Here is a 15,513-nt window from a genome sequence, read left to right on the forward strand (position 1 = left end):
GCATATACATATAGATACTTGTATATGTATGTAAATGTTGTAACTATAATGATGAGCAATACTTCACAGAGAATGTGCTTACTTTAGGAAAGAAAAGATCCTTATTTCTTTCCAATACAAAGAGTTTACTGTTTTTGGCGTACCGTAAAAGCTTGCATTTGCATTTCTTGCTATTAGTATTTGCAATATATACCTAAGCAATGTACATACTCAGAAATTGAAACAGGTAACAACAGTAAATTATATTAATGGTGCTATGTATGGTTTCTTTTGTTTGTCTAAGTTATGGACCCAAAATTAATATACTGTATCCCTAAGAGTTACTCAGTAAATCAACTTATTATGCGACCAAAAATTCAATACTGTATCCTTAGAGTTTAGTCAGTAATATCAGTCTTGTACAAAAAACTACGTATAATTCATGTAAAAAGGGGAGAGAAACATGGAAAAATTTTCTACAAATCATTATTTACAATATATTAATACACTAGACATATTCCATAAAAACGTCCACTAAGATCCTATACTGGCTTTTTTCTCTTTATTCTCCCCAAGTTTATTGGTAATATTCTTCGTCTGAGCCAAAGTCAATTGTTGCCTGGAGGACGACAAAATAATCTTTTCGAGGGCTTTACTGCACAACCTAAACAGCTCTTCAACTCAGTCACCTGTAAGTTACCTCATCATCCGCAAGAGGAAGGGACCTGGTGAATAAAACAAAAATAATTAGTCAGAGGTATTACGTACATCATGTACAGACTGGAATACTTATAACTAACACTATGCTGATGATAGTTTCACGTTAAGACTGATTAAAACTGTCTACGTAATATGACTCTATGCATTTAACTCCATAAAATTTTAATTATTTTTCTACAAAATCTGATGACAGAAAATATCCTTAAAACAATAAACTTTCTTAACCTTAACCTACCAATAAATAAAAGTAGTGGATAAAATTCGGCTTATCATTAGAATAATTGCGGACGAATATCTTATAGCTTCTGTAGTCATGTAAAGAATCCCATAAAATATGATAATTAAGCTCTTATTAATATTACTGTCATATTTCATTCTTTATCAGTTTTTTTGCCATTTTCTTTTAGTATCGGGCCTACATTCAACATAATTTACATTTTACAAAACACATGAAAGCTATTCTTTGCTTGAAAGGATTCCAATAATAAGGAATTTGCCTTTTCTTTCTCCTTTTCAGTAGATTCTAACTATTTTCCTCTAGGGGTTTATTAACCAGTGTGATCACAATCTTCACTATGAATATGATGTGGTTAATCCACTTTATAACGTTTGTGACTCATCAAAGAATTCCAGAGAGTATGATTTGGATTGTTTTTCATTGGTTTGAAACGTTCCTTAAAAGTAACTGCTGCATTGTAAAAATTCACAAGTTATATTTATACCATGACATATGTTACGCTACAAAAAAACTTGTATTTATTATATATGTTTTTCAAATTACTAACCGTCCTCCAGTACAGTGATCATAGGTTCCACACCATCAGTATCACCACAACTCAATTTGTCAGCTAAACTGTAAGCAAAGAACATAAGAAAACAATTTTAAGTGGTGCCACATACATGGATACATCATTAGCTCATAATACTATCATATATAATAAGGCAACACACAGGATACGTCTGATACCACAAGTATAACCAGTGAGTAATTAAAATGCTCAAATTAACCAAACCACATTTATACAGACTGTTATAATATGAAAGTCCTTACCCTTATTAGCAGTTCAAGTCTGGCCACACCCTCCTTATTGGCAAAAGTCCACAAGCGAGAGTTTTTCCAAGAAGCTGCACTAACTTCAGTCTTACATTGGTCTTATTGGGGGGAGCTCCTTCTCCTTGATGGGATGTGGTCACCAGGCTGCTGCGGGAACTTTGGAGACCCTCTCTGATTCAACAGAAAACAATGCCACCACTGAGAGCTCTCAGGTATAGAATAGTACCATTAATGAATAAACATTTTTGGTAATTGAATACACAAAGTAATGATGTGGCCTTAAGTATTTGACTCGGTCTGCGTTCTTTAGTTGATAATAAGTGCAAGGGAGACTGACAAGGTCTACCTATGGTAAAAAAGATTTTACTGCTAGCACATTGCACAGAAGAATGGATACGGACTTAGCCTTGGCTAGCTAGATTAATAGCATGATTTCTGTACCAAATAGTGCTGTTTATGTATGTCATTGGCCAATACTTTATTCTATTTTCTTGTGGTCTTTCTAAACATTAACATAGATATTTTTATATAAGTAATCAAAGTTCTGTATTAAAATATAACAAATAAATATTAAAAATCAAGAAAGATTTTAAACTGAAAATATATAAAACCAACATTTTTTTTTTATCAAAAAGCATTACCTAAAAGTTCAAAGTTCGTTTACCGATATAAAACCATTAAAAAATATAATATTTAAAAATGTCTTAAAAAATAAGATTTCAATATAAGCATTACATTCACTAACTCTTGTAGAAGATGAAGAAATCCCTTTTCTTGATAAATGCAACACTTCATAAGATCTGGACATGAAACTCCAGCTACGATTCAAAATAAACAAACGTACTTTATTGGACTTCATCATGGTATTATTATGTAATTCTGAAAAAAAAAAGTTCTGAAATAGATACCTACTGTACTATTTCATATTTACAACATACTGAATCTTCTTCCTTAATGATGCATAACAATGGTTTTAGGTCATTTTCCAGCGTCAGTTTGCATCTTAAAAACCAAGCAAATTTGGTATCAATGGACTCAATGTCTTTACCAAATATAGTAAAAATAATTAATAACTAATAAATAAAACATAACGTAAGTATCCAGGATTGGGTTGCAGCAAAAGGGTGTTTACAGCAGAGTTGGTTATAACCCATCACTCAAAACAGGACCAATAGCTATCATAGCTGGCCAGAAGTAGCAGTGACCCCCCCTTTTCAGTTCAAGCAGGAAGGGCTGGTGGGGGCAGGCAGGAGGTTTCCCAAACGGGGGGTTTTTAGGAGGCTCAGCTCTCTAACAAATGCAAATGTTAATTCCAATCATCTAACCCACCCTTTCCTACGACACTTTATGCCTTTTTCCCCCCTATTGGTTTGGGATCATAACTGTTGCTAGCACTGTTAAAAATCACTAGGGGTCATAAAATACCGATTTGTTAGGGGTTTAAAATGTAATGGTTCTAGAAAATTACTGGGTTTTCGAAGGGGGAATGAAGAAATCAAAAGAAATTAGGTTTTAGTTTACAAAATATATATATATATATATATATAAATATATATATATATATATAAAATATATATATATATATTATATTTTTAAAAAATTTTTAATATATATATATATATATATAATATATATATATATATATAATTTTATATATTATAAAATAATATCTATATATATATAATTTATAAAATATATTAATATATATAATATATATATATATATATATATATATATTAAAATTTTAAATATATATTTCATATATAATATATATATACATATATATACATATATATACATATATATACATATATTACATATATATCATATATACATATATATATACATGTATAACATATACATGTATACATATACATGTATACATAAAACATAACATATACATATACATATACATATACATATACAAACAAACACCCCACACACACACACAACCACACACACACACACAACACACACACACACACACACACACACACACAAACACACACACACACACACACACAACCAAAATTATATAATTAAAATAAAATATATATATATCTATATATATATATATATATATATATATATATATATATATATTATTTATGTATTATTATGTATTATGTATGTATGCAGTATAAAATATGTGTTAAATTGGTATATGTTGTTATCAATATTATGTATGTCTTATTTTGGGTTGTATGTGTGTGTGTTGTGTGGTGTGTTTGTGTGTGTGTGTGTGTGTGTGTGTGTGTGTGTGTGTGTGTTGTGTGTGTGTGTGTGTGTGTGGTGTGTGTGGTGTGTGTTTTGTGTGTGTGTGGGGTGTGTGTGTGTTTTGTGGTGGTGTGTGTGTGTGTGTGTGTTTGTGTGGGGTTTGTGTGTGTGTGTGTGTGTGTGTGTGTACATATGTCTATATAAATATGTATATATATACACACATACATAACTGTCATTATCATTATTATTGCCCTGAAAGGCGTAGGCAATCTCAAATCTTTACCGAGATTTCCCAGATATATACATAGTCCTCAAGGTAGCAAGCATCTGAAAGGGTAAAAAAAACTCTTATATATAACCACAGCAAAAAAACAATACCAAAAACTATATCAGCTTTTACGAAACCAATAGAAAAGATCATCTTTTCTTAAACACACTTTACAGTTATTCAAACTTGGGTAAAACATCGGTGAATTAAAACCCCTTTCTTTTCTCCCTTTTAAGCCATTAGGATTTTCATTCTCGCTACAATCATAGAAAAGGCAGTAGTTAATCTTCTTCTTCTTTCTTCTTTTATAGGGTTTTAGACTCTTGTATAGTCAAATACCCCTGGATCTATTTTTCTTCTTTTCCTTTTTTATATTATCTCTGTTAGTTTTGTTTTCCTCAGGAATATTTTGGTGTGTCTTAATATGTATTATTTTCTTAGTTGATGAGGATCAGCACCTGTGAATAATAATTCTATGTTAGGGCTGTTTATTTTGATTTTTTTCAGGGCTTCCATCAATCTGTTCTGTGAGAGTGAAATCTGGGCATTGTAATATTATATGTTCTAGTTTTCTTCTGGGTTGTGACACCATCTGCATGTGGGTCATTGGTTATTTTCATTCTGTGTAAGTGCTGGTTTAGTCTTGTGTGTTTTCCATTTTCTTTGATTATTTGATCTTATTTTTTTTATCTTCTTTTTTTTGTCCTCATGTATGGTTATGGGTTTGGGCCTATATTGTGCGCTTTTTTTGCCGCTTGATCAGCTATTTCGTTTCCTCTTATATTTTTGTGTGATGGAATCCACTGAATTGTAATTTTCTTATTTGATTTGTTAGTGAGTATATCATTTCCTGTATTTCGAATATAATGTTTTGTATGTTTTGGTTTTGTTTTTGTAATAAGGTGTAGAGCTGATTTTGAGTCTGAGAAATAACTGATGTTGTTAATCTGTTATTCTGGATATATATAATTCCTTGTTTTATAGCAAAGAGTTCAGCCTCTATTATTTCTGTTTCTTCTGGTAATTTCCAAATTGTTGTGATGTTTTTGTCTTGGATGTATATGGCTGCTGAAGTGGAATTTGTTTTATTTTTGATCCATCTGTGAATATCTTTTTATAGTTTTATGTACCTTGTATTTTCCATCTTTAAAAATTGCGCTTTAATTATTTTTCAGGTACATTCTTTATTGGATCATCTATGAAATTTGTTTCAATCATTTTATAAATATCAACCAAGGTGGGATAGGTGTTATGTTTGGTAATGTTTTTGTTTTCATTGTTATTTGTAATTCTTTACATGTTTTATAACTCTGTGCACTAGGCCGCTCTTATTTTTTTTCGGGGTTATATTCTTCTATATTTGCTGTTATATTACTTTCATCTGGTTGTCTTCTTGTTTTTCTAGTATTTTCATCATCTGTATACACTCTTGTTCTTTTTGTTTTATATTTGAGGGGAAATTTGTTTGTTAGAGTGTATAATGTTAATTTTGGGGTGGTTTTAAGCAGCCTGTGGCTATTCTTAAGCATTATTTTGAAAAATTTCAAGTTTTTTCATTTCGTATTTTTGGCTGTTCCAAAAATTGTGATACCATATTCTATTTTAGTTTAATGTATATGTCATAGAATTTTATAATGGTTTCTCTATTTGCTCCCCATGTTGTTGAAGATATTTTTTTCATTAATTTTAATTCTGTTTGAGCAACTTATCTTTAAATTATTTATTTGATTTTTCCAAGTTAATTTTGGGGCATCGAATTCTAGACCTAGGATTGTATGGTTTTGTTGTGAATTTGAGTTCTTTGTTATCTATTTTTATCACTGGTATTTCTCTTATTTTGTTTTTTGTAAAACACATGATTTTTCCCTTTTTGTTAGGTTAATTAATAACTCCCATTTATTCGCCCATTCTATGGTTTTTTTTAAAATCCTATTTCAAGTATTTTTTTCGCTTCTGCTAAATTCTTATTTATTGCTATTTTTGTGAATCATCTGCATATGTTACTTTTTTTAATCCTTCTGTTAGGGTTAAGTCTGTTGTCATTATATTAAATAATAAGGGACTTAATGGTGAGCCTTGTGGGAGGCCCCTAGCTATGTTTTCTTTTTCAGTCTTTTTGTTACCTATTACTATTTGGTGGGTTTCTGTTTTTTTAAGAAATCCTTATCCACTTGAGTGGGGTTCCTACGATTCCTAGTTTTGCTGCTTTGATTATTATTGCTTCATGGTTGACTTTGTCGAATGCTTTTTCTAAATCTAGGCAGGCTTTTGAGTGCGTATTTTTTTTCCGTAAATGTTTTATTTATCGGGAAGTCATTATCTGTAATGCATCTATGGTTGAACTATTAGGTCTGAAGCCTGTTAGGTCTTCATTTAGTTTATTGTTTGTTTCCAACCACCAGTTTAATCTGTTTGTTTATAAATACTTTCAAAAAATTTTCCTTGCAAGATATTCTACTGATGAATCTATATGATTTTATCTCTGTTGGGTCTTTGCCTGGTTTAATATTGGATTTACTAATGATTTTTTTAGTACTTTTGGATTTTCCCCTTTAGCCAGTAGTTTTTAAAAAAGTTTTACTATTGTTTCCGATATCTCTATTGGAGCATTCTTAAAAAATTCGTATGATATCTCATCGGGTCCATAGGTTTTCCCCTTTTATTTGATTTTTTTTTTACAGAGATTAATTCTTTTAACGTGAGATTTGTGCTTTTTCCCTTTCTGTGTTCGTCTTTTCTATTAAATTTTTTATTTCTGATTTTGTTATCAAGCATTTGCTTTTTTGTTTATTGTTTTTTGGAATTCTTCTTTTAGCAAATTGAGCTTTTGGTCTTGTCCTGGATTGGCTCATTTTATCAATTAGTGGGTAACTGCTGATTTTGTTTTTGCCCGCTATTTTTTTTATGAAATTCCAAATCTTTCTGGAGGGTTGTTTAAAGTCTAATGTGCACAGAAATTTTTCCCAACTATTCTTTTTTTCCGTTTCGATAATTTTTTTTGCTTTGATTTGTAGCTTTTTGTATTCTATTCTGTTAATTTCTTTTGGATTTTTTCTCCATTTTAAATGTTTATTTCTTTTTTTATAGCTTCTCTACATTTTTCATTCCACCAAGGTTTACTTGGTTTATTTTTACTGATTTTGTTATCAATCTAAAATGTTTCTTAGCAGTGTTTTTTATTATATCTATTAATTCTGTTATTGACTTGATGCCCTTGATGTCTTTATTGATTAATTCTACTTGAAAATTTTTCCACCCTTCATTATTGAACTTCCATGTACTTTTTTTTGTGTGTGTTTCAGTAATTTGGTTGTCGTCTTTTAAAATATTATTGGGAGGTGGTCATTTCCCTGATTTTGTGTTTGTTTTTTTATTTCTAGATGGCTTAGTTCTGGGGACCCTATAACTAAATCTATTGTGCTCCCTTTTTTCCTGCCCTTCGGGTCAATTCTGGTGATTAGTCCGGGGGGGGTAATAAGCATCAAATTATTTTGTGTTATAAAATTGTACATGTTTATTCCCGTTTTTTTTTGCTGTTCTTATATTGTTGTTTGGATTCCATAGTGGATGGTGGGCATTGAAATCCCCTATTATTAATTTGGGGGTTTTTTGTAACTGCTCTGTATAATATTCTATTTCTTGTTGTTCTATATTGTTACAAGGATTGTAAATTAACAGTATATTTTAGCCATTTTTCTTGTAGCTAATTTTTATATTTATTGTTTCTATCTTATTTATTTTTTTTTTTCATTAAGTTTTATTTTCCTATACTGCATACTGTTGTGTATGCAGATAGCTAAACCTCCTCCTCTTTGTTCTGTTTCTATCTTTTCTCTCTATTTTTATAGTCTCTTATTTCAAAGTTATCGTTTTTTGTTAACCAGGTCTCGCAGAATGCGAATACTTTTGGGTTTTCTTTGTCTATAAATAACCTTTTTTCTAATTTTTTTTTTAGGATGGACCTGGAAATTCCATAAAATTTAATTTATTCATTTATGTATTCTAATATTTTTTTTATTATTGGAGTTGCTTCTGTTATTATTTCTGTTATTATGGGGATTATAGTTTTTGTCAGAATTTAAATTTGTGGTTACATTGATATTAATTTGAATATTTTTTTTGCTATATCTATCCATGATGAGTTCTTTTCAGCACCCTTTTTTCTTTTTCTGGTGTTGATGTTACTTTAAGTGTGTTGGAAGTGACCATGTTGTTGGGGAATTTTCTATTTCAAGTTATTTGCATTTTGATCAGGTTTTTTGTTTTTTTTTCTCTTGTTTTTTCAAGTTTTGATTTACTGATGGGTCTGGTGTTTCAGAGTCTTTTTGTTTGTGTTGTTTCTTGTGGGTGTTTTCGGGGCTGGTGTTATGTTGTGTGTTTGGGTTAATGTTTGTGCAAATGTTTGTGTTATATTTGTGTTTTTTTTTTTGGTGTTATTTGTGTTGTTTTCTCTGGTTTGTTGGTAGTTTTCTGTGTTTATGTTATGTATCTCTGCTATGGTTATTAAAGTGTTTTTTGTGAAATGTTCTCTCTGTTTTTTGTGTTGGGGGATTTAGTTTGTGTAAGAGTTTCTTTACTTTTTGGGTTTGGGTTTGGGTTATTTGTGTTTGTTTTTTTCTTGGGCTTTTGTGTGTATTGGGCATGATCTATCATATGCTGGGTGGTTCCCCATTACAGAAGAAACAATAAGAGGAGTTTTTACAGTTTTTAAAATCTATGGTCTAGCTGGTTGCAATTACTGCATCTTGCTCTTTTTTTTTACAGGAAATAATCCCATGCCCATACATGGGGCTTTTTAAGCATTTTGGGATTGGGAATGTGTTTGAAATACTTGATATGGAGGTATGCCCTATTGCTACTTTTGATGGAAGGGGGACCTTTGAATGTTATTTTGAGAGCTTTTGTGGTAGCCATTTGTTTTCTCCTTCTGGTGTTTTGATTGGGTTTGTTTATTCTGTTTATTTCTTTAATTTTGGATCTTGGACCCCAAATATTGTCAAACTTTTCTATTAACTCTGCTGTGCTTATTTTAGTTTCGAACCGGGGAAATATGCCGTATGAACATCCTTGGTTCCTACTTGAGGCGGGTTTGTTTACAAAATATTTTCCAGTTCCAAGCTGTTTTAATATCATTCAAGGGTCCAATCTTTTCAAATCACTCACTTCAACCTTAAAGCTTTTCCATCTCCTAAAATTCTTTAAAGGGGTTTTCTATGATATATTTTTGAAAAATGGATCTATTTAAGGCTCCGTTAGTTTTTTTTGGGTTGTTGAAGTTTGAAGTGGTTTCTGAATTGATCATATGAATAAGTACTACATGGTTTTGTTCTGTTACTTGCGTTTCTGATGCGTGAAGTTGTGGTTCCGTGTTCTGTCTCCGGTTTCTTCGTTGCGGGCCTGTTTGGAGTATGGGTAATCTTCGCTGTCACTATTCTCTTTGTCTGCTGTTTTTCTGGTGATCGTTTTTCATACCTTTGTTTTTTATCAGGCAGATCCCCCTGGATCTAGTTTCAAAAATCGAGTTCATAAGTTTTCACTTTTAAGATTAGCACGAGCTCGTATGACTGTTAACAGTATCGTCTCTTTCTCAAAGTCATGAGGCGTAACTTCTTCTTCTTCTCTTCTTCTTTTATAGGGTTTAGACTTTTGAAGTCTATATTCCCTGGAGCTGTTTTTGTTCTTTTTTTGGGTTATTGAAGTTCTTTTTAAATTTTATCTATTATTTTTGTCTTTGTAGGAAGATCTTTAAGTGTCCTTAATATTAGTATTTCTTAAACTGGTGAATATTTGCACCTGTATTTAAAAAGACATATTTGGATTTAAATATTTTTATTCTTTTTAAAGATTCAATAGTTTTTTTCGGTGAGAATTGAATCTTGGGCATTGGGTAGTGCTCTGTGGTTTCTTCTTCATGTTGGCACCATCTACAGTTGGGTCTGTCTCCATTTTTAGTTTATGTAGATGTTGTTTAATCTTGTTGTTTGGTTTTTATTCGTATAACAAACGTCTAGTTTTTTGTTTTTGATCTTTTCCATGGTTAGGTTGTTATCTTTGATGTAATAATTTTTTGTGTTTAATTTTCTGTAGTTTTTCTCCCCTTTTTGCTGTTTTTGTTTTTATTTCTTTTTATTACAATTTAATGTCTTTTGGTTATGGCAATAGGATTTTTATTTCATGTGCTTTTTTGCGCTTGATCTACTATTTCATTGCCTCTAATGCCTTTGTGTGATGGGATCCATTTTATAATATGTTCTGTTTTGTTTTGAAATGGTTTTATTGTTTGTTGTATTTCGTAAATGATATGTTTTGTGATTTTGGGTCTGTGATTAATATAGTTGTAATGCTGAATGTGAATCTGTGAAGATTAGAGTTGATATTTTATTGTTTTTATATATTGCAGTCCCTGTTTTATTGGGAAAAACTCTGCTTCCGTGAATTTATATTTTGTTTGCTTCCATACTGTTTGTAATATTTGCTTTTGAACATATATTGCTGCGAGATGATTCTGGTTCCTTTACTTTTTGAACATCGTGAAGATTTTTTGTTGTTTCTCTATATGTTAATTTTCTAACATTAGAAATTGTTTTTTAATTATTTGTTCTGGTAGGTTCTTTTGTTTATTTTTTTATGAACTGATTTCTACTGTTGAGATATCATACCATGGTGGTATGGGGTTATATTTTTAATATATTAGTTGTTAAATTAAGTTTTAATTCTTACGGTTTCTAAGGCCCTGTGATTAATAGTCTTTTATCTTTCTTGGATTATATTCATTGATATTCTTTTTACTATTTGTTTTTAATGGTGTTTTATTTGGTTTCTCTAGTATTTTGCTAGTTTGTATACATTCATTCTTTTTTTCTTATTTCTTTGAATTATGTTGGGTTAAAGCCTTTAGGGTACTTTGGGGTGGATCTAAAACATCCTGTTGCTATCCTTAATGCTAATTTTGTAAATGTTTCTAGTTTTTTTAAATCTGTGTTTTTTGCATTCCATAAATGGATAATCCGTATTCTATCTTAGGTTTATGTAAATATTGTAAAATTTTAGTATGTTTCTTTTTTAGCACCCAGTGTATGAATGATAGTTTTTTTATAATCTATTCTTTTTAAAGATTTTTCTTTATATTTTTATGTGGTTCTCTCCAATTTAATCTTGGTGGGATCAAAATTTTAAACCCCCAAGATGTTGTTTATTGAATTCCATTTCTTCCGTTATCTATTTTATTTTTGGTTTTATTGTTTATTTTTCTATGTGTAAAACAACATTAATTTGCTTTTTGTTAAATTTTTCTTTAGAAACCCATTGTGGTTATCCCTTCTTTAAGTGTTTTAATGCTCTTTCTAGAAAATTTGTTGCTCTGTCAGATCTTTTTTTTGTTGTTATTAAGAATATCATCTGCATATATTATTTATTTATGGTTCCTGAAGTTTTAATCTGTTATCATAGTTAAAAAAGTCGGACTTTTTGGAGATCCTGAGGGACCCCGCTTGACATTTTTCCTTTTTCAGATATTTCATCTCCTATTTTTTTTTGGAATGTTCTTTTTTAAGGAAATTATAAATCCAATTTTAATGGGGTTTCCTAAATTCCTAATTTTGACATTTTTTGTTTAAAAAGCATCATGGTTTACAGTGTCGAAAAACTTTTCTAATCTATACAGGGTAGAATGCTATTTTTTCTCTTAATGCGTTGTTTATGTGTGCGTCTATTACTTGTAGAGTATCTGTTGATTTTATTGGGGCTGAAACCTGTAAGGTCTTCAATCTAATTATTGTTTTATTTCTAACCACCAATTTACTCTTTTTGTTATTTTATTTCGAAATTTCCCCCGTTTGTTATTCTAAATAATAAATCTTAAGATTTGTTTTTGATGGTTTTTTCCAGGTTTTATTAATTTGGGTTTATTAGCACATTTTTGAATTCCCTTTGGGGATTCTCCTTTATTCCAGTAATGGTTTATTTCTTTTAATATTTCTTTGTTATTTTTTGGGACATATTTATAAAATTCGTAAGGATTTCGTCTGGGCCAATGCTTTATTTCTTTTACATTTCTTAATTGCTGAAGTCAATTCATTAATTTTTATTTCTATTTAGATCCTGTTCTTTGTGAGATTTAATATTCTTTCTCTCTTATCTGTCAGTATTTTCTTGGGGTCTTATTTACTGTATTTTCGTATTCTTTTTTGAATGTTTTAGTTTTTCGGCATTTCCATCGGGAGGTTATTTCTATTTGGAATTTTGTTATAATTGTTTTACTGTTATTTTTTTGAAGAAATTCCATATTTTTTTTGAGGGGTTTTGAAATCTAATGTCCTACAAATTTTCCCATGATTCTCTTTTTCTCTTTCTATTATTTGTCTTGTTTTATACTAATTTTTTATAATCTGTTTGATTTTCTTTGTTCTTTCTTCCTCCATTTATTGAAAGCTCTTTTTTCTAAGTTTTATTATTTCATTGCATTCTCATTCCACCCTGGGTTTTTTTCGCTTTGTTTTTATTGAATTTTTATCAAATTTAAAACATTTATCCTGTTTTTCTTAAAATCTTGATTTCATTTAGGACTTTAGTTTTCTATATCTATGTCTGTCATTTCTCTGAAATTTATCCACCCTCTTCTGTGTAAATCCATTTTTTTTCTTTAGAATGATATCTTTTTATTTAAATTTTCTATCTTTTATAATTATTGAAGTGGTCACTTCCTAAGTTAGGGCCTGTTTCTATTTCTAAATGGGGTTGCGATGGTGTTGCTAATACCAGGTCTATAGTCGTTTCTTTTGCACTTTGAGGATCTATTTTTGTCGTTAAGCCTGGTGGGTTAATATAATATTTATTTTGATTAAAATTTCAAAATACTTTTTCCCTGTTTGTTGCCATTTTGGATTTTAATTTGGATTCCAACTCGTATGATGTGCGTTGAATCTCCAATGATTATTTTTGGATCTTCAATTGTTTATTAATGCTTAGTTCTTCTGTTTTTAATTGTTGCAAGGATTATACATCAATAGAAATTGACCCTTTGTTTTTATTTAATTTATCTTTATCCTATTTTTCTATTCTATTGCTGTATCTTTTCATTTAATGCTATGGATTTGAATTTTAAGTCATTTTTAATACAAAAGCTAAACCTCCCCTATTTGATTTTCCCCATCCCTTTTCCCGATTACTTGGTAATTTTTGCAAGTAAATTTATCTTTACATTTTAGCCTGTTTCGCAATTCCCATTATATCCTTTTTTTCTTTGTTTATAAGTAATTTAATTCTGTCTTTTTTTCTGGATTGATCTTATTTCCACAAGATTATTTTATTCATTGAAGTGTTTGATCAGTTTTAACTATTGGGATTATTTCTTTTTAAAGATCGTGATATTTTCTATCATTGATTTTTCTGAATTCATATTAGTTTTTACGTTTTTATTATGTTGGCCATTTTTTTTATTGTTTCTATCCATGAGAATTCTTTTGTTTTTTTTTTTCATTTTGTGATTTCATTTCTTTAAATTTGGGGGTTTGGGAAAGTCCATGGCTAAGGAGATCATTTTGAATGAGGGTTTAGTGGTGATTGATTGGGTTTTTTTTTTTTCCCTTGAATTCTTACTTGTTTGTTTTGTTTTTTTTCTGGTGTGTTGTTGTGTCATTTTGTTTGGTTTGTGTTTGGTCTTTGTTCCCTTTTGGGGGTTCTTTGGGTTTCCAGAGTTAGGGCTTGAGATTGGTTTAATGTTTTGGCATTTGTTTTGTGTTTGTCTGTTTCTTTTGTTTGTGAGTTTGTTTTCTTTGTAACTTGTGTTTTTTTTTATTATTTGCTGTGGTCTGTTTAATTACTGTGTAGATGGATTTGGTTTCATTACATTTTCCATTTTATTGGTTTTAGTTCTTGGAACTGTCTTTTTATTTCTAAGTTGTTTGGTGTTATGTTTTTTGTTTATTTTTTGTGCCTCTCTGTGTATTTTTCACATGTTTGTGTTTGGTGTATGTTTTCCTGCAATAGAAACAAAATTCAGTATTTTTTACATCCTTGTAATTTTGTCAAATTGACTACATTTACTGCAAACTTTTTTTATTTTACAATTTATTTTCCCATGGCCATATCTGAGACAGTTATCATTTTGGAATTGGGGAAAATATACTGATTTACTGAGTAGAATGTGCCCCATTGCAACTTTTTCTGGGAAGGACCCCTTTTAAAAGTTATTCTTAATGACTTTTTTCTGTCCATTTTTTCATTACTTTCTCTTGTTTATTCTTTTAATTCTTATTACTCTATATTTTCAGAGTTTTTCCATGATTGTTCTTATTTTTTTTTTATTTTTCAGGGCTTAGGTCATTCTCAACTGGGAAAATGGTTCCGTAGGAAAGCCTAGTTCTTTTGAGGTTTGGTGTTTTCAAAAATTTTCCATTTTCCAGTTTTTTGATTTGTTAAGAGGTCTCAATTTGTTTATATCCTTGATCTCAAAACTAAGCTTTCCCCGTTTCCCAGTACTCTTAAGGAGTCTTCAATTATATATTTTTTAAATTCGATTGTTTATGGATTCAGTTAATTTTATGGGATTTTGAAATTCATTGTTTTGATTCCCACTAAGTTTAATGATAACATTAGGGTTTTCTTGCCTGTTTACTGTTGGGTCTTCGGATGGGTCGGTTGAGCTTCCGGGGCTGCTCCTGCCGGTTTTCGTGTTTTCTGGATGCTTGGGATTTTGGGGCTTGCTCGCTGTCCTGTTTTCTCTCGTCTTTTTGTTGGAATGGAATCATAAATCCCTTTCATTTGGGATCCCGGCTTTTCTCCTGGTCTGGATTAAGTTCAGGTCCATTAAATTCTTATGTTCACGGCACTCAAATTCAAAGTTATTTGGATGTTCCTTCGGTGAAGGTTGAACGGTTCTTGAATGGGAGTAACGAGAAGGAAAACCCAGTTTGTTTGTTTACATCGAGGCCGAGGTTTGGGTGTCTTAGAGAGCGCTGGGGTAAATGGTTTAACCCGGGTTGATTTTTTTATTTTTATTACTATCATTTTTGTTATTATCGTGATTTATTATCTTTGTGGGTTTTTTATTTTTTGTATTATTATTTTATTATTTTTTTGTATTTTTATTATTATTATTATTATTTATTATTATTTATTATTTATCATTATCATTATCATTATCATTATCATTTCATTATCATTATCATTATCATTATATTTATTATATTATTATTATTATTATTATTATTATTATTATTATTATTATTTTATTATTTTTATTATTATTTCCCCCTGCTGCCTTGTAGGGTTG

At 30.1% G+C, this 15,513-nt stretch overlaps 1 pseudogene; it reads right to left on the minus strand.

The window, feature by feature from the left end:
• Window positions 1-513: 513 nt before the first annotated feature.
• LOC119580460 lies at window positions 514-2,615 on the minus strand (annotated as a pseudogene).
• Window positions 2,616-15,513: the final 12,898 nt, after the last annotated feature.

This window comes from Penaeus monodon, chromosome 13 (assembly GCF_015228065.2).
Source record: "Penaeus monodon isolate SGIC_2016 chromosome 13, NSTDA_Pmon_1, whole genome shotgun sequence".
Classification (NCBI taxonomy): domain Eukaryota; kingdom Metazoa; phylum Arthropoda; class Malacostraca; order Decapoda; family Penaeidae; genus Penaeus; species Penaeus monodon.